This window comes from Xenopus tropicalis, chromosome 3, assembly GCF_000004195.4.
Source record: "Xenopus tropicalis strain Nigerian chromosome 3, UCB_Xtro_10.0, whole genome shotgun sequence".
NCBI classification, from domain to species: domain Eukaryota; kingdom Metazoa; phylum Chordata; class Amphibia; order Anura; family Pipidae; genus Xenopus; species Xenopus tropicalis.
This window is the reverse complement of record NC_030679.2, coordinates 145,651,816-145,668,681: the sequence shown is the minus strand read 5'-3', so window position 1 is coordinate 145,668,681 and position 16,866 is coordinate 145,651,816. Positions and strand designations below refer to the sequence as shown.

General features: G+C 44.3%; 1 protein-coding gene and 17 non-coding genes across 18 annotated transcripts in view; 5 read left to right on the top strand and 13 right to left on the bottom strand.

The window, feature by feature from the left end:
• Positions 1–16,866, bottom strand: part of LOC100491800 (extracellular calcium-sensing receptor) — a 63,084-nt gene that overhangs the window by 45,120 nt on the left and 1,098 nt on the right. The window lies entirely within an intron of this gene.
• Positions 653–734, bottom strand: trnas-gcu. Its single transcript has one exon. It is a non-coding gene; the product is annotated as a tRNA-Ser (tRNA).
• trnal-uaa lies at positions 1,240–1,322 on the bottom strand. Its single transcript has one exon. It is a non-coding gene; the product is annotated as a tRNA-Leu (tRNA).
• Positions 3,481–3,562, top strand: trnas-gcu. Its single transcript has one exon. It is a non-coding gene; the product is annotated as a tRNA-Ser (tRNA).
• Positions 4,416–4,488, bottom strand: trnar-ccu. The gene has a single exon. It is a non-coding gene; the product is annotated as a tRNA-Arg (tRNA).
• On the bottom strand, positions 4,731–4,802 carry trnah-gug. Its single transcript has one exon. It is a non-coding gene; the product is annotated as a tRNA-His (tRNA).
• On the bottom strand, positions 5,180–5,252 carry trnak-uuu. The gene has a single exon. It is a non-coding gene; the product is annotated as a tRNA-Lys (tRNA).
• Positions 6,164–6,245, bottom strand: trnas-gcu. Its single transcript has one exon. It is a non-coding gene; the product is annotated as a tRNA-Ser (tRNA).
• Positions 6,910–6,983, top strand: trnat-agu. The gene has a single exon. It is a non-coding gene; the product is annotated as a tRNA-Thr (tRNA).
• Positions 7,892–7,965, bottom strand: trnat-cgu. Its single transcript has one exon. It is a non-coding gene; the product is annotated as a tRNA-Thr (tRNA).
• Positions 8,448–8,519, bottom strand: trnap-cgg. Its single transcript has one exon. It is a non-coding gene; the product is annotated as a tRNA-Pro (tRNA).
• On the bottom strand, positions 10,533–10,615 carry trnal-uaa. The gene has a single exon. It is a non-coding gene; the product is annotated as a tRNA-Leu (tRNA).
• On the top strand, positions 10,824–10,897 carry trnat-agu. Its single transcript has one exon. It is a non-coding gene; the product is annotated as a tRNA-Thr (tRNA).
• trnat-cgu lies at positions 11,706–11,779 on the bottom strand. The gene has a single exon. It is a non-coding gene; the product is annotated as a tRNA-Thr (tRNA).
• On the bottom strand, positions 12,416–12,487 carry trnap-cgg. The gene has a single exon. It is a non-coding gene; the product is annotated as a tRNA-Pro (tRNA).
• On the bottom strand, positions 13,094–13,175 carry trnas-gcu. Its single transcript has one exon. It is a non-coding gene; the product is annotated as a tRNA-Ser (tRNA).
• trnas-gcu lies at positions 15,773–15,854 on the top strand. The gene has a single exon. It is a non-coding gene; the product is annotated as a tRNA-Ser (tRNA).
• Positions 16,266–16,339, top strand: trnat-agu. The gene has a single exon. It is a non-coding gene; the product is annotated as a tRNA-Thr (tRNA).

Sequence of the window (16,866 nt, the reverse complement as noted above, 5' to 3'; positions counted from 1 at the left end):
GCATCTTTTATGCCTTTCATCCACCAGAATGGTACTTCTGCATGTTACCCTGGTGATGGATGCATCTGCTCCTTGAGGGAAAAAGTTTTAGATAGTGATGAGCGACTCTATCCTGTTTTGCTTCACCATAAAATTTGCGAAATGCATTTATTGCTCCTTTTTTTTGTCGCTTGCATTTTCTTTTGTCCCCCGCATCTATTTTCTTGACACGACAACACCCTTTTTTGGCATGGCCACACCTAAATTAGACGAGCGCTGAAAAAAAATTCCACACAGCCAATTTTTCCACGCCAAATCCATGACGAAAATATTTGCTCATCACTAGTTTTATAACCTTCCTTTTGCAGGAAAACATTTCCCCTATATATTTTCACATAAAGACCTTTTTATCTGTGAAATGACTTCTTTGTAGTAGTCCTTTAGTAGGAGTTAGTCCTCTCGCGAGAACTCGCGACGGCCAAAGCGCTTCTTTGGGTGCACAGACCGTGCCATCTTTGTGCCAGTCTTGCTGATAGAAGACTGGTATGCATCGTCACTTAGATTTTCCATGCTATGCCATCAAACGTGGCTTTGAGAAAGCTTGCTTACGTATCATTCACTGTTTTAGCAATAAGAGCACAGGTTGGTCAAATTCATTGGGTTATAAAGGGGTCGATGATGATGGGACTCGAACCCACGCATGCAGAGCACAATGGATTAGCAGTGCATCGCCTTAACCACTCGGCCACCTCATCTACTGCTGGGCACCTGCCAGGTAGGCTTGGATGTTTGACTCAGATAAGGTTACCAGGCCCATAAGACTTTGGCCGCCACGTATGAAAAACTTTCAGCTCTCAAGCTTGTACTTTCCTCGTCTTTTCCAGTGGTAAAAATGCAGCCCTAGTGCATCCATAGAAGCTTCTGACATATTCTCTCCTGCTAACTTGATCTCTTTCAGAGACTGAAGTGTATCCGCTCTACTCATGGTGTTCTCACGTGACTCTAAAACGGTTTTTAAACCGTTCAGCCAATTAACACCTGCAAAACATTTTGGAAATTGCCCATATTATTCCATAATGATTTCTCACTTGGGGCTGATGCGCTTGCAGTGTATTATAGAAAGTGCTGTAACGTTGGGCAGTATCTAGCATGGGGAGCTCTGCTTGTTTGGGAAATCCCACTTGAAAGCATTTGCACTGAAGCAGGTGATTATGCACAATTGCCCAAGTGGGGAGCATTATATATGGGATTTTGTAATGTTACCAGGAGTGGGGTCGGAACCCACGCGGATATACATCCATTGGATCTTAAGCCCAACGCCTTAACCACTCGGCCATCCTGGTTGTCTGTTGTTAATCACCCACTGTATACCAAGCCCTAATGTGAATACTTAGTGTTGAGCGGAATCTTCCAAAGTGAGTAACATTTGTAAATAAATTGACACTTTCAAATATCCTGCCCTTGAGATTTACATGAGTTTTAAAGGAACAGTAACACCAAAAAATGAAAGTGTATAAAAATAATTAATATATAATGTACTGTTGCCCTGCACTGGTAAAAGTTGTATGTTTGCTTCAGAAAGACTACTGTAGTTAATAGAAATAGCGGTTGTGTAGCCATGGGGGCAGCCATTTAAATTGAAAAAAGGAGAAAAGGCACAGGTTACATAAGAAGATAACAGATAACTGTGTAGAATACAATGGGAATCTGCTACTTATCTGTTATCTGCTTAGTAACCTGTGCCTTTTCTCCTTTTTTCAATTTAAATGGCTGCCCCCATGGTTACACAGCAGGGTATTTATATAACTGTAGTAGTGTTTAAGAAGCAAACACACAACTTTTACCAGTGCAGGGCAATAGTACATAATATATTAATTATTTTTATACACTTTCATTTTTTAATGTTACTGTTCCTTTAAGATCAAATGTAAAAACAAGATCTTTAGAATATATTGCATACCTTTCATTTTGTAACAGCAAGGGGCGCTGTGGCTTAGTTGGTTAAAGCGCCTGTCTAGTAAACAGGAGATCCTGAGTTTGACTCTCAGCAGTGCCTGCCTTTATTAGATTGTTTCAGTTACAAATGCCCCACCCTGTGCTGCTCTGTTTATAAAGCCCTACTGGCATATTCTGCGCTGAGCAAAAGTGCACAAAGGTTTGGGCATTGGCCCTTAAGTGCCGGGACTGGGCCAGATAATGTTCTAGTGCTCCAGGAGTAGTATGGAGGGTTGATTAGTTCCCATCCTGTTAGTAAGGCATCTCAAGCTCCTTGCAAACCTGCTGTTACCTGTACTACTTGGTGCAAGTAGTTTGGGGTCAGTGTTTGGTTATGGCTGGAACTATTGAGCCAATATTATAAAACAATGTCACTCAGTTGTGATTGTGTTCATAGCATGAGATCCAGACAGATGGAGTTACATTGGCAAAACTGTGTTACTTCAACTTAATTCAGGGATAGAATTCAGGAGAAAGTTTGGGTGGGAAGACCATGAGGTCTGTTTTAATTGGCTACTTAATAGCCCCTATGGGGACTGGCAGCCTACAGAAGGCTCTGTTTGGCATTATACTTGGTTTTTATCCAAACACAATTTGCCTCCTTACCAAAAATTCAAAAATAAGCACCAATTTTGAGGCCACTGGGAGCAACATCCAAGGGGTTGGGGAGCAACATATTACCCCTGAGCCACTGGTTGGGGATCACTAGGGTAAGAGAGATGTTATACAGAATAGCCACTAGGTGGTGCTACGTACCTGAGAAACTGCACAAATCCTTCCCAGCCACTTCTGAGGGATGTTGAAGATGCAATTCTGATGTGGGATCCATTAAACATATTTGGTTCACGTGCCCTGCAATTGTACCGTACTGGGTTAAGATATGCAAGTTAATTAATAAGATAACTAAGAACAAAATTCACTACACAAATCTGCCTTTACTATTATTTCATTATGACACTAGCAGCAATTCCATGTTGACAGATAAGCTTACACTTTATCTTCTGCATACAGCTAAAGCCATGATCCCTAAAAGGTGGAAGACAGTGACCCCCCTACAGAGATTGAATGGATTAATCTAGTCGAAGGGACTACAAAACTAGAGGAAATTACCCGTTTGCTCCACAATAATATTCCCCAATATAGATCCATTTGGGAACCATGGATAGAAACCCTTCAGGCTGAGCCCTACACCAACACATCCCTCTGGTTACTAATTCAACTAAGATGATACTTTATATACCTTACAATTCCTGTATAGCAATGACTTGTTGTTACCCCTGTAATATGCACATTTTGTAACAAACTGAATTTGCTTTACCCTATTTTTTCTGTACCCCCCTCTTTTTGTTATAAGAAGGTCAATAAAGAAAGATTAACCAAGTGGTAAAAATGCAGCCCTAGTGCATCCATAGAAGCTTCTGACACATTCTCTCCTGCTAACTTGATCTCTTTGTTCAGCAGTTAAAAAGTTTTAACCCAAGCCTACTGGGCAGGTGCCCAGCAGAAGACGAGGTTGCCGAGTGGTTAAGGCGATGGACTGCTAATCCATTGTGCTCTGCACGCATGGGTTCCAATCCCATCCTCGTCGTTAATGTTGTGGGTTTAGTAGTTGCCTGTTAGTAAGGCATCTTGGCTCCTTGCAAACCTGCTGTTACCTGTACTACTTGGTGCAAGTTGCTGCTGTGTAATTTGGTTTCAATGCCAGATCCTATGATTATGGCTGGAACTATTGAGACAATTTTAAAAATAATTTCACTCAGTTGTGTTTGTGTTTATAGCATGAGATTCAGACAGATGGAGTTACATTGGCAAAACTGTGTTACTCCCACTTTATGCTATTTAATAAAATGTGTGTTGGTGTAGGATGGTCACAAAAGATTGTTAGTTTGTTGATTTTCTGTCCTAAATATTCTGCAATTTAAATGTTCCTTTATTTATTGGCTAGCAGTTGTAACCCTGTTTCTTCTGTCCAGGTGGTTTGGGGGTGGGGAAATAGCCATCAGTCTGTTTTGTTTTTTTCCCTTCATGTGGTCAAGGAAGATGGCCAGGCAAAGAAAATGCCTGGCAAGTAGGCTAATGTTTGTTTTTCTTTTCTCGCTGTTTCAATCTATCTAACATGGGAAAAAAACATACCCCGCCACAAGTACCCCAGGCGGGACACTGACCCACCATCCTCACTGACCATTTTGGCTGACAGTTGTCCACAGTTCAGGATGAAAATGATGTTTGCGGCGAGAAAGGTTTCCTGATGTTGTGCCGTTTATTGTTAGAAGAGTCACCTGATGTGTCTATGGCGGAGCACGGTTTCCAGACCTGACGAAAGCTAATAAACCCTTGCCGTGCTTTTTCCTGCAAGGCTTAAGTTTTACCTGGACTAGAAACTTGAATGGAGAATGCCGCCGTCTCCTCCAATCCACTTTACATAAAGGATGCACCGTGAGTACCCCAGATGGGACTCGAACCCACAATCCCTGGCTTAGGAGGCCAGTGCCTTATCCATTAGGCCACTGGGGCGCCCTTAGCTGAGCTTGTGGCTTATTGTTCTCTGTCAGGTACTCAAAAAATTTGCAAAAATTTTAGCAAAAAAAAAAGAGCATCATAAACAACATTTGTGGAAAACGATGCTGAAAAAAACAGTCAAAAGTCTTTGTCTGCCCCTCTTGCAATTTTTTGAAGTACGTACGCCAATTAAGGATGAAGGGTAAAGGGCCGTTTTACATGTTAATGTTAGTAAAATGGTATCAAGGGGAAAAAGCTGCCGTGACCCGGATTCGAACCGGGGTTGCTGCGGCCACAACGCAGAGTACTAACCACTATACGATCACGGCAAGCCGTACGCTTGGGGCTGCCAGCTCTCGTGCAGGTTGTTTGTATTTTTCTCTCGGCACGGTTGTTGTTTGCATGAATTTTCTTTTTCAACCCATTTAAATGTTTTTAGCAGATTTCTGCCGTTAAAGTGGGGCGGTAGGCTCCGCGGCTCATCTGGCGCTTCCAGGGTAACCCGACTGTGCAATCAACGTCACGTTGCCCTGTGCACAATTCCATACCTTTCAGGCTTTCATCCCTTGGCTCCCATGACTTTGGACTTTATAGCACATTTAGCTAGGAACCATTTCCTGTTCCTGAGCTCCTCCTCCTTACCAACAACCTCAGATTGAATGGAAGGACTTGTCCATTTCTACAAACACCTCTCTGAAAAGTGCAGCGCCCGAACAGGGACTTGAACCCTGGACCCTCAGATTAAAAGTCTGATGCTCTACCGACTGAGCTATCCGGGCTCCGTGCGCTGCACGTTTCTTGAACATTTTTGGCCCGACTCCGACTTTCTTTGCAACAGACAACACAAAGCAACACTGACCCCAAGGGGTACCTTATTTACAAATTCTTATTTACAAAATGCAGCAATGCATTTAGAAATGATGCCCAACAGGAAAATTCTTTACACCCCGCAGGAGGCAGCAAGACCTTTCCATTATTTATTTCTACAGGGCAGGGAGCTCCTTCCTACTGTGTCTCTTACTACCTGGCACTCAATATCTGTATATTTATTATTTATTACAATGCTCATCCTCCCTGTGTGTTCTTTTCAACATTGTAACGTTGTACAGTATGGCATATACAAGTCGGGCTTTATAAACAAATAAAATCCCAACCATTAGGGCTGCCAGGTTGCCCTGTGTATGGGCACATTAGCAGCACAGGGTGGGGCATTTGTAAATGAAACAATCTAAATGGCTAGACTGCACCATGTACCCCTCACTGAATATGCCTGTTGTAAACCAGAGTCTTGTCTTCTTTCCACATTGCATCTTTTATGCCTTTCATCCACCAGAATGGTACTTCTGCATGTTACCCTGGTGATGGATGCATCTGCTCCTTGAGGAAAAAAGTTTTACAACCTTCCTTTTGCAGGAAAACATTTCCCCTATATTTTTTTCTCATAAAGACCTTTTTATCTGTGAAATAACTTCTTTGTAGTAGTCCTTTAGTAGGAGTAAGTCCTCTCGCGAGAACTCGCGACGGCCAAAGCGCTTCTTTGGGTGCACAGACCATGCCCTCTTTGTGCCAGTCTTGCTGATAGAAGACTGGTATGCATCGAATGTGGGTTTGAGAAAGCTTGCTAAAGTATCATTAACTGTTTTAGCAATAAGAGCACAGGCTGGTCAAATTCATTGGGTTATAAAGCGGTCGACGAGGATGGGATTCGAACCCACGCGTGCAGAGCACAATGGATTAGCAGTCCATCGCCTTAACCACTCGGCCAACTCGTCCTCGGTTTTCTTTGCTTGCCGGCCACCTTGTCTTTGCTTAAACATTCGGGGAGTGATCTCTCTCCCTTGGCAGGAGGCCCTTAAACTAATGCAGAAGACACCTCTTCTGCTCAGGGGATACAGGGTGCCGGTCAAAAATGCATTTGTTACTATTTCCTATTTCGTCTTGATGGATGTACACAAAGCTTTGTCAACAAATATATATATATGACAAAAAATGTTATTCATAGGGTGGCTGTCAAAATCCTCACCTAACTCCATTACCCAAACAATTGTTGGGAAATCCCACTTGAAAGCATTTGCACTGAAGCAGGTGATTATGCACAATTGCCCAAGTGGGGAGCCTTATATATGGGATTTTAAAATGTTACCAGGAGTGGGGTCGGAACCCACACGGATATACATCCATTGGATCTTAAGCCCAACGCCTTAACCACTCGGCCATCCTGGATGTCTGTTGTTAACCACCCACTGTATACCAAGCCCTAATGTGAATACTTAGTGTTGAGCGGAATCTTCCAAAGTGAGTAACATTTGTAAATAAATCGATGCTTTCAACTATCCCGTCCTTTAGATTTACACGAGTTTTAAGATCAAATGTAAAAACAGAATTCTCAGTAAGATCTTAATAAAACATTGCATATCATCTGGGATAGCAGCAGGAGGCGCTGTGGCTTAGTTGGTTAAAGCGCCTGTCTAGTAAACAGGAGATCCTGAGTTCGACTCTCAGCAGTGCCTTCCTTTATTAGATTGTTTCAGTTACAAATGCCCCACCCTGTGCTGCTCTGTTTATAAAGCCCTACTGGCATATTCTGGGCTGAGCAAAAGTGCGCAAAGGTTTGGCCATTGGCCCTTACGTGCCAGGACTGGGCCAGATAATGTTCTAGTGCTCCAGGAGTAGTATGGAGGTCTGTTTTAATTGGCTACTTAATAGCCCCTATGTGGCCTCCTTACCAGAAATTCAAAAATAAGCACCAATTTTGAGGCCACTGAGAGCAACATCCAATGGGTTGGGGAGCAACATGTTGCCCCTGAGCCACTGGTTGGGGATCACTGCTCTGGGGTAAAAGAGATGTTATATGAAATAACCATTAGGTGGTGCTACATACCTGAAAAACTGCACAAATCCTTCCCAGCCACTTCTGAGAGATGTTGGAGAAGCAATTCTGATGTGGGATCCATTAAACATATTTGGTTGACGTGCCCTGCAATTGTACCGTACTGGGTTAAAATATACAAGCTAATTAATAAGATAACTAAGAGCTGAACCAATACATGGAGTTATAAAGATAGCAACGAGGTTGGAATTCGAACCCACGCGTGCAGAGCACAACAGATTAGCAGCCCATTGCCTTAATCACTCCTCATCTTGTGCTTGAGCCTCATGAAAGAGAGCTCCCTCCCTTGTTTATTTTGACATACAGTGCCCAGAAATAGCGGGACTTGCTTTCATACTTATACTTCCTACGACTAGTTTATTAGACTACTTGAACCAGGTGGGGGAAGGGGTCGATGTACGCCCGCCTTTTGTATGGGAGGGACCTGCTTTTCCAGCCTGAGGATGAAATTTGCATGGGAAGGGCACTGGGGTTTTTAGGGGGCTGTCTCATACCTGGTGGAGGATGTAGGGCCAGTCACTTAAACAAAGGCACTGCTGAGATTTGAACTCAGGATCTCCTGTTTACGAGACAGGCGCTTTAACCAGCTAAGCCACAGCGCCCCTACAGGAACTGCAAAGGTACGTGTTTTGGAGGATGGGGAAAATTGGTGCTCGTAATATGCTATATGGGCCACATTATGAATAGCTGTGATGGCCGAGTGGTTAAAGGAACAGTAACACTAAAAAATGAAAGAGCTTTAAAGTAATAAATATATAATGCACTGTTGCCCTGCACTGGTAAACCTGGTGTGTTTGTAACAGTAACACTACTATAATTTATATAAATAAGCTGCTGAGTAGCCCCGGGGGCAGCCATTCAAGCTGGAAAAAAGAAGACAATCCCTTGAGCGTTCCTTTTGGATCGTGGTGGGTCAGTCCAAAGTGCTGAATTAATCTGCCAATGCATTGCCATTTTCAGCAACTGTTCTTTGAATTCCAGCACCTTCTGTTGTTAGGGGTCGCGGGAGGATTTTTTTGGACTTGCACCTGCATGAATCCTTGCAGAACTTCAGTGAGATGTTGTGGTATCCTTAAAATGCCTAGGGCTCGTCCGGGATTAGAACCCGGGACCTCTCGCACCCGAAGCGAGAATCATACCCCTAGACCAACGAGCCAGATGTTGCGCTTTGGGGATGAACCAGCCCTGAGATGCACGGCCCAGCAACAAATGGAATAAACACATTTAGAAGGAAAAGTAACACTAAAAATTTTTAACTAAAAAATCTATTCTACCCTCCCCCAATAATTGCCCTATCCTGAAAACCATTTGTTATATTGAATGCTTTAGAAGAAAATACCTGTTAAACTTGGCTTCCTGTCATGTGAACAAAGGCGATGCGGCATGCCGGGGAAAGTATCAGGAGATGCATCAACTATGTGGTGATCGATTGATCGAGCCTCGCCTGACTCTTTCCTATACAGAAGTCAGGCTAGGCTCGATTAATCGATCACCGGATAGTTGATGCATCTCCTGATACTTTCCCCGGCATGCCGTATCGCCTTTGTTCACATGACAGGAAGCCAAGTTTTTTACAGGTATTTTCTACTAAAGCATTCAAAATAACAAATGGTTTTCAGGATAGGGCAATTAATAATTTTTAGCGTTACTGTCAGGAACTGCACAGAATGGAACCCTGGACTTCTGGTGCACTAGCTTAATGAGCCACAGGAGGCCCTTTGAGCTACGTGGGGTCTGTTGCCCTTATGTGCTTTTGCCATTGCTACCCATTATCCTTCAGTCTCAACCAATCCTGTTTGTCACATGTGTTGCTGTGTTAGTAATCACCAACCTATATAAACCCTCTCCGGGCAACACCCAGTTGCTCGATCATCGTTCCTGCTGTGCTGCCGGTCACCTTGTCTTGGCTTGAGCATCCGGGAAGCGATCTCTCAAACTCATGCAGAGGACGCCTCTTCTGCTCAGGGGAGAGACAGGGTGCCAGCCATTGCATTTGTTATGTTGCCCACCCTATTTCTTCTTCATTAATGGGTACATCCCAGGGCCTATGTTGACATAAAGTGCCCAGAAATAGCGGTCCTTGCTTTCATACTTATACTTCCTACGACTAGTTTATTAGACTACTTGAACCAGGTGGGGGAAGGGGTCGATGTACGCCCGCCTTTTGTATGGGAGGGGCCTGCTTTTCCGGCCTGAGGATGAAATTTGCATGGGAAGGGCACTGGGGCTCGTAATATGATATATTGCATGCAGTGGCTGCCGCCAAAGGCCCGCGCCCGGAATCAGGGTCAGACTGAAACAGAGGCTTTTGAGCTGCCAACAGGCTGAGAATCCCCATTAATATGTTACTGACAGTAACTACCCATACTGCAAGGGAAACTAGGAATGAATCTCAGTGCAGCCTTTGGGTTTAGTTCTAAAGAGTCTGAGGGAGGATTCTCTCTGGGGGAATTCAGGGAGGGGGTTCCCAATATAATGAGCAGCAAGGCAGCAAGGTTTGGGGTGGGAAACAGCAGTAGTAGTGGGGGGAACCAAGCGGTTGCTCTGAGAGTCGGCCAGGAACGTATGGAGACACAAGGGAAGAAATGGAGTGAGGGGCAGAGGGATGGGGGGCTTTAATGGTTGTGAGAAGGAGTTTGTAAGTTACTCTCTGTTTAATGGGAAGCCATGATAAGGCCTTCAGCAGGGGAGGGGCCTGTACTCTTTTAGATGAGAGGAGGAGGAGTCTGGCAGCAGTGACCCTAGTCTCAGTTTCAAGTTAATTAAGGCATTAAAAAGTACATTTGGATATAATCAGCATACAGATGGTATTTACAGCCAAATGAGTGGATGAGATCTCCCATAGACAGAGCGTACAGGGAGAGCAACAATGGTCACAAGAGTTTCAAGATACACTGACTTGTCTCAGTAATTAATATTCAGCCAATCAACACCTGCAAAACATTTAGGAAATTGCCCATATTATTCCGAAATGATTTCTCAACTCATATTTCCCACTTGTGGCTGATGCGCTTGCAGTGTATTATAGAAAGTGCTGTAACGTTGGGCAGTATCTAGCATGGGGAGCTCTGCTTGTTTGGGAAATCCCACTTGAAAGCATTTGCACTGAAGCAGGTGATTATGCACAATTGCCCAAGTGGGGAGCCTTATATATGGGATTTTAAAATGTTACCAGGAGTGGGGTTGGAACCCACGCAGCTATACATCCATTGGATCTTAAGCCCAACGCCTTAACCACTCGGCCATCCTGGTTGTCTGTGTTTAGCTGTCACTGTATACCAAGCCCTAATGTGAATATTTAGTGTTAAATCTTCCAAAGTGAGTAACATTTAAAAAATAAATCAATGCTTTCAACTATCCCGTCCTTGAAATTTACACGAGTTTTAAGATCAAATGTAAAAACTAAAATCTTTGTAAGATATTAATAAAACATTGCATATCATCTATGACAGCAGCAAAGGGCGCTGTGGCTTAGTTGGTTAAAGCGCCTGTCTAGTAAACAGGAGATCCTGAGTTCGACTCTCAGCAGTGCCTGCCTTTATTATACTGTTTCAGACTGGGCCAGATAATGTTCTAGTGCTCCAGGAGTAGTATGGAGGTCTGTTTTAATTGGCTACTTAATAGCCCCTATGTGGCCTCCTTACCAGAAATTCAAAAATAAGCACCAATTTTGAGGCCACTGAGAGCAATATCCAATGGGTTGGGGAGCAACATGTTGCCCCTGAGCCACTGGTTGGGGATCACTGCTCTGGGGTAAAAGAGATGTTATATGAAATAACCACTAGGTGGTGCTACGTACCTGAGAAACTGCACAAATTCCTCCCAGCCACTTCTGAGAGATGTTGGAGAAGCAATTCTGATTTGGGATCCATTAAACATATTTGGTTGACGTGCCCTGCAATTGTACCGTACTGGGTTAAAATATGCAAGCTAATTAATAAGATAACTAAGAGCTGAACCAATACATGGAGTTATAAAGATAGCAACGAGGTTGGAATTCGAACCCACGCGTGCAGAGCACAACAGATTAGCAGCCCATTGCCTTAACCACTCGGCCACCTCATCTTGTGCTTGAGCCTCATGAAAGAGAGTTCCCTCCCTTGTTTATGTTGACATACAGTGCCCAGAAATAGCGGGACTTGCTTTCATACTTATACTTCCTACGACTAGTTTATTAGACTACTTGAACCAGGTGGGGGAAGGGGTCGATGTACGCCCGCCTTTTGTATGGGAGGGACCTGCTTTTCCAGCCTGAGGATGAAATTTGCATGGGAAGGGCACTGGGGTTTTTGGGGGGCTGTCTCATACCTGGTGGAGGATGTAGGGCCAGTCACTTAAACAAAGGCACTGCTGAGATTTGAACTCAGGATCTCCTGTTTACGAGACAGGTGCTTTAACCAGCTAAGCCACAGCGCCCCTACAGTAACTGCAAAGGTACGTGTTTTGGAGGATGGGGAAAATTGGTGCATGTAATATGCTATATGGGCCACATTATGAATTGCTGTGATGGCCGAGTGGTTAAAGGAACAGTAACACTAAAAAATGAAAGAGCTTTAAAGTCTTGGAGTCAGGAAGGAATTTTTTCCCCTCTGCGGCAAATTAGAGAGGCTTCAGATGGGGTTTTTTGCCTTCCTCGGGATCAACTAGTAGTTAGGCAGGTTATATATAGGCATTATGGTTGAACGTGATGGACGTATGTCTTTTTTCAACCCAACTTACTATGTTACTATGCTACTATGTTACTATGTAATAAATATACAATGCACTGTTACCCTGCACTGGTAAAACTGGTGTGTTTGTAACAGTAACACTACTATAATTTATATAATAAGCTGCTGTGTAGCCCCGGGGGCAGCCATTCAAGCTGGAAAAAAGGAGACAATCCCTTGAGTGTTCCTTTTGGATCGTGGTGGGTCAGTCCAAAGTGCTGAATTAATCTGCCAATCCCAGCACCTTCTGTTGTTAGGGGCCATGGGAGTGTTTTTTGGACTTGCACCTTCATGAATCCTTGCAGAACTTCAGTGAGATGTTGTGGTATCCTTAAAATGCCTAGGGCTCGTCCGGGATTTGAACCCGGGACCTCTCGCACCCGAAGCGAGAATCATACCCCTAGACCAACGAGCCAGATGTTGAGCTTTTGGGGATGAACCAGCCCTGAGATGCACGGCCCAGCAACAAATGGAATAAACACATTTTAAAGGAAAAATTCTACCCCCCACCAATAATTGCCCTATCCTGAAAACCATTTGTTATATTGAATATTGAATGCTTTAGAAGAAAATACCTGTTACCTTTTATCTATCCATTGAACCTTTAAGTGATACCCCCTTCATCCACTGGAAAGGTACTTCTGCATGCTAGCCCTGTGATGGATGCATCCGCTCATTGAGGAAAAACTTTTTAACCCTCCCTTTGGAGGGATATCTTTTCTCTTTTTTTGAGATAAAGATCTTTTTGTACCAGTCTGTGAAAACAGTTATTTCTAGTAGTTCCTTTGCTGGAGTCAGTCGACTCGTGAGAAGAAATGATGAACAAAAGGCTTTCTCAGATCCAAGAAAGCGCAAGGAGCTTGCCCTCTTTGTGCCACTCTTACGGCTAGTAGACTTGCTTGCTTTGTCCATTTTATGCTACATGCTGTGCGAGCAAAGGCAACTTTTGAGACAGATTGCTTGAGCACTCTTTTAGCGGCAAGGGCAAAGGCTGAATAAATACATGGTGTTATAATGTTAGCGACGAGGATGGGATTCGAACCCACGCGTGCAGAGCACAATGGATTAGCAGTTCATCGCCTTAACCACTCGGCCACCTCGTCTTGGCTTGAGCATCTGGGAAGCGATCTCCCAGCCTGGTGGAGGATGTAGGGCCAGTCACTTAAACAAAGGCACAAAACTATTGCTCTGTGAGGCTACAATTTTATTGTCATTGTTACTTTTTATTACACATCTTTCACATCACCCATGTCCTTGGGGGGTGATGCACCTGGTATTGAACATGTGGTGGTTTATCGTCGCTACATCGATGACTTCTTGTTTGTATGGGATGGAACTGAGGAGCAGCAGGGGTGGGGCCTGTACTCTCTGGGCTGAGAGTTGGATATAAAGTTGTATTTGAATGTTTGTAAGCTGTGAATTTGTATTCATTTCCCTCATTTTGAATTCACTTTACCCTACTTTCTCTGTACCTCCCCCCTCTTTTTGCTAAAAAAAAAAGTCACTAAGGAAAGATTTGGAAAAAAATTATATGCTTTCTATTATCTCGTTCCTTGAAATTTACACGGGTTTTAAGATCAAATGTAAAAATGAAATTCTCCTATCCCTCATATGCATATCCTTCTTGGGGACAGTATGTTGCAAGTAGACAGGCACTCACGTATAAGTAGGTCCAAGGGCGCCTGGGTGCAGTCCCAAAATAATAGATGGAGTAGCTGTAGAGAGATTCCGCACTCACAGGTCTTTCCTACTTACCAACCAACTTTCCATTTGTCCAAAAGCAGTCCAAAATGCTTCTATCATCTGAAGCGTGGCACCGGGGAACAAAATCATCTGTGGGGGAGCCTTCATCAGCCTGATGGGGAGGAGCTAAAACTGCCTGAGAAGAAGGAAAGAAGACAAGCACAGCCAAAGGCAGTAGCACTTGCTTGTATAGCACACAGAATAAATTGCTACTACTTGTCTACTTTCAGCCTGGCACAAAGAGGTTATCGGCTGTTATTTGGGGTGCATATATATTCAGACAAAGGGCTGAATTCCTTATTACCGTGCCCATTAGCATTCACCTTACAACTGTTTCCTTGATACCATATTTTAAATAGGGCTACAGCACTGTAACTAGAATGACTAGGTGGGCATATCGGGAGAAGATCCGCTTGTTGGCCACATTAAGGAGCTGTAGTTAGGCTCCAGTCTCTATGGAGGCACGGGTTAGAAGCCCTCCAAATTTTGTGAAAATGGACAAGACTGTTGTCTTTCCAAGCTGTGTAGGCTCAATTTGTAGCTTACATATAGCATTGATGGCTTCCAACTGGTGTTTGACATTTGGCTCGTTGGTCTAGGGCAGGGCTGTCCAACTGACGGCCCGCGGGCCGCATTCAGCCCTCGACCCCCCTCTGTGTGGCCCCCCACCTGTCTGGCTGCTTTGATGGCTTACCTTTGTGTAAGCTTTAAATGGTATCAGTACTGAGATTAACTGCCCCCCCTGCATGGTTCTCACCTCAGATTCAGGCTGTAATCCCCCTGTATTGTTTAAACATGTAATACCCTGTGTTTTTCACACCTTTTAGTTTCTGCATTGTTCACCCCCTGCAGTGTTCACACCTCAGACTCAGGCTGTAATCATCCACATTGTTCACCTCTTCACACCTCAAACATTGTATGCATTGCCTGGCCTATTCTGCCTGTGTATAGGCAGCATAGGGTAGGCAGAGTATGGCACATAGGCAGCATAGGGCAGGGAGGGTATGGCACCCACAGGCAGCATAGGACAGGCAGAGTATGGCACACACAGACAGGGTAGGGCAGGCAGAGTATGGCACACACAGGCAGCATAGGACAGGCAGAGTATGACACACACAGACAGGGTAGGGCAGGCAGAGTATGGCACACACAGGCAGCATAGGGCAGGCAGAGTGCTGCCTGTGTGTGCCATTCTCTGCCTACCCTATGCTGCCTGTGGGAGGTGAACCTGGCAGGGGTTTGTTCTGGGAGTTTGTTAGCAGTTGGAAATAACCATTAAATGGTCCCTAAGGTGTGTAATTATATACTGGGGGTTGCTGTGCTATCCAGAGGGGAGGAGGAGGCATATGGATTTAAGGGTGTGTCTTAATATGACATAATATAATTCTTTAACATATTAATGATGGTTGATATCCCTGCAGCGACCATTAAATGGGTGTGGTTTGAAGTGGGTGTGGTTTAAAATGGGGGAGTAGCCAAAACTGGCTTCCATTAGCGGCCCTCCACCATGTATGCAAGAGAAATTCCGGCCCTCGGCACCGCAGAAGTTGGATAGCACTGGTCTAGGGGTATGATTCTCGCTTAGGATGCGATAGGTCCCGGGTACAAATCCCGGACGAGCCCGTGGCTCTTTAGTGGAACCACAACATCTCACTGACATTTTCCAGGAATTCTTGATGGTGTTTGGGTAATGGAGTTAGGTGAGGATTTTGACAGCCACCCTCTGAATAACCTTTTTTGGCATATATAAATATTTGATGACAAAGCTTTGTGCACATCCATCAACATCTAGACGAAATAGGTAATAGTAACAAATGCATTTTTGACCGGCACCCTGTATCCCCTGAGCAGTAGAGGTGTCTTCTGCATTAGTTTGAGGGCCTCCTGCCAAGGGAGAGAGATCACTCCCCGAATGTTTAAGCAAAGACAAGGTGGCCGGCAAGCAAAGTTGACCGAGGACGAGGTGGCCGAGTGGTTAAGGCGATGGACTGCTAATCCATTGTGCTCTGCACGCGTGGGTTCAAATCCCATCCTCGTCGACTGCTTTATAACCCAATGAATTTGACCAGCCTGTCCTCTTATTGCTAAAACAGCAATAAGCCTTGTTTGATGGCATAGCATGGAAAATCTAAGTGACGATGCATACCAGTCTTTTATCAGCAAGACTGGCACAAAGATGGCACGGTCTGTCCACCCAAAGAAGCGCTTTGCCCGTCGCGAGTTCTCGCGAGAGGACTAACTCCTACTAAAGGACTACTACAAAGAAGTTATTTCACAGATACAAAGGTCTTTATGAGAAAAAAATATAGGGGAAATGTTTTCCTGCAAAAGGAAGGTTGTAAAACTTTTTTCCTCAAGGAGCAGATGCATCCATCACCAGGGTAACATGCAGAAGTACCATTCTGGTGGATGAAAGGCATAAAAGTTCCTCTCCTTAGCTTCCTGCAGTTGGCGCTGTGGCTTAGTTGGTTAAAGCGCCTGTCTAGTAAACAGGAGATCCTGAGTTCGACTCTCAGCAGTGCCTGCCTTTATTAGATTGTTTCAGTTACAAATGCCCCACCCTGTGCTGCTCTGTTTATGAAGCCCTACTGGCATATTCTGCGCTGAGCAAAAGTTCACAAAGGTTTGGACATTGGCCCTTAAGTGCCGGGACTGGGCCAGATAATGTTCTAGTGCTCCAGGAGTAGTATGGAGGATTGATTAGTTGCCATCCTGTTAGTAAGGCATCTCAAGGTCTTTGCAAACCTGCTGTTACACAAACAGCAAGTAAGCCGGTAAGTAGCAAATGGAAGATTATTGTTTTAAAATGTTGTCATTGTCTTCAAAAAAGGTGAAAGCTCGTCTCAAGACGTAACCACGTACATGCCTACAATAAAACCTCACTGTATTCCAGTGGTGCTGGATTTGAGTTTTCCCAGATTGGGTTGTACAGTTTAATCTACATTGTAGGTATTGCCCGACCACTTGGGAACATATGGGACAGAGTAGGTGCATTTCAACAGACCCTTGAGTGTTCCTTTTGGATGACGGTGGGTCAGTCCAAAGTGCCAA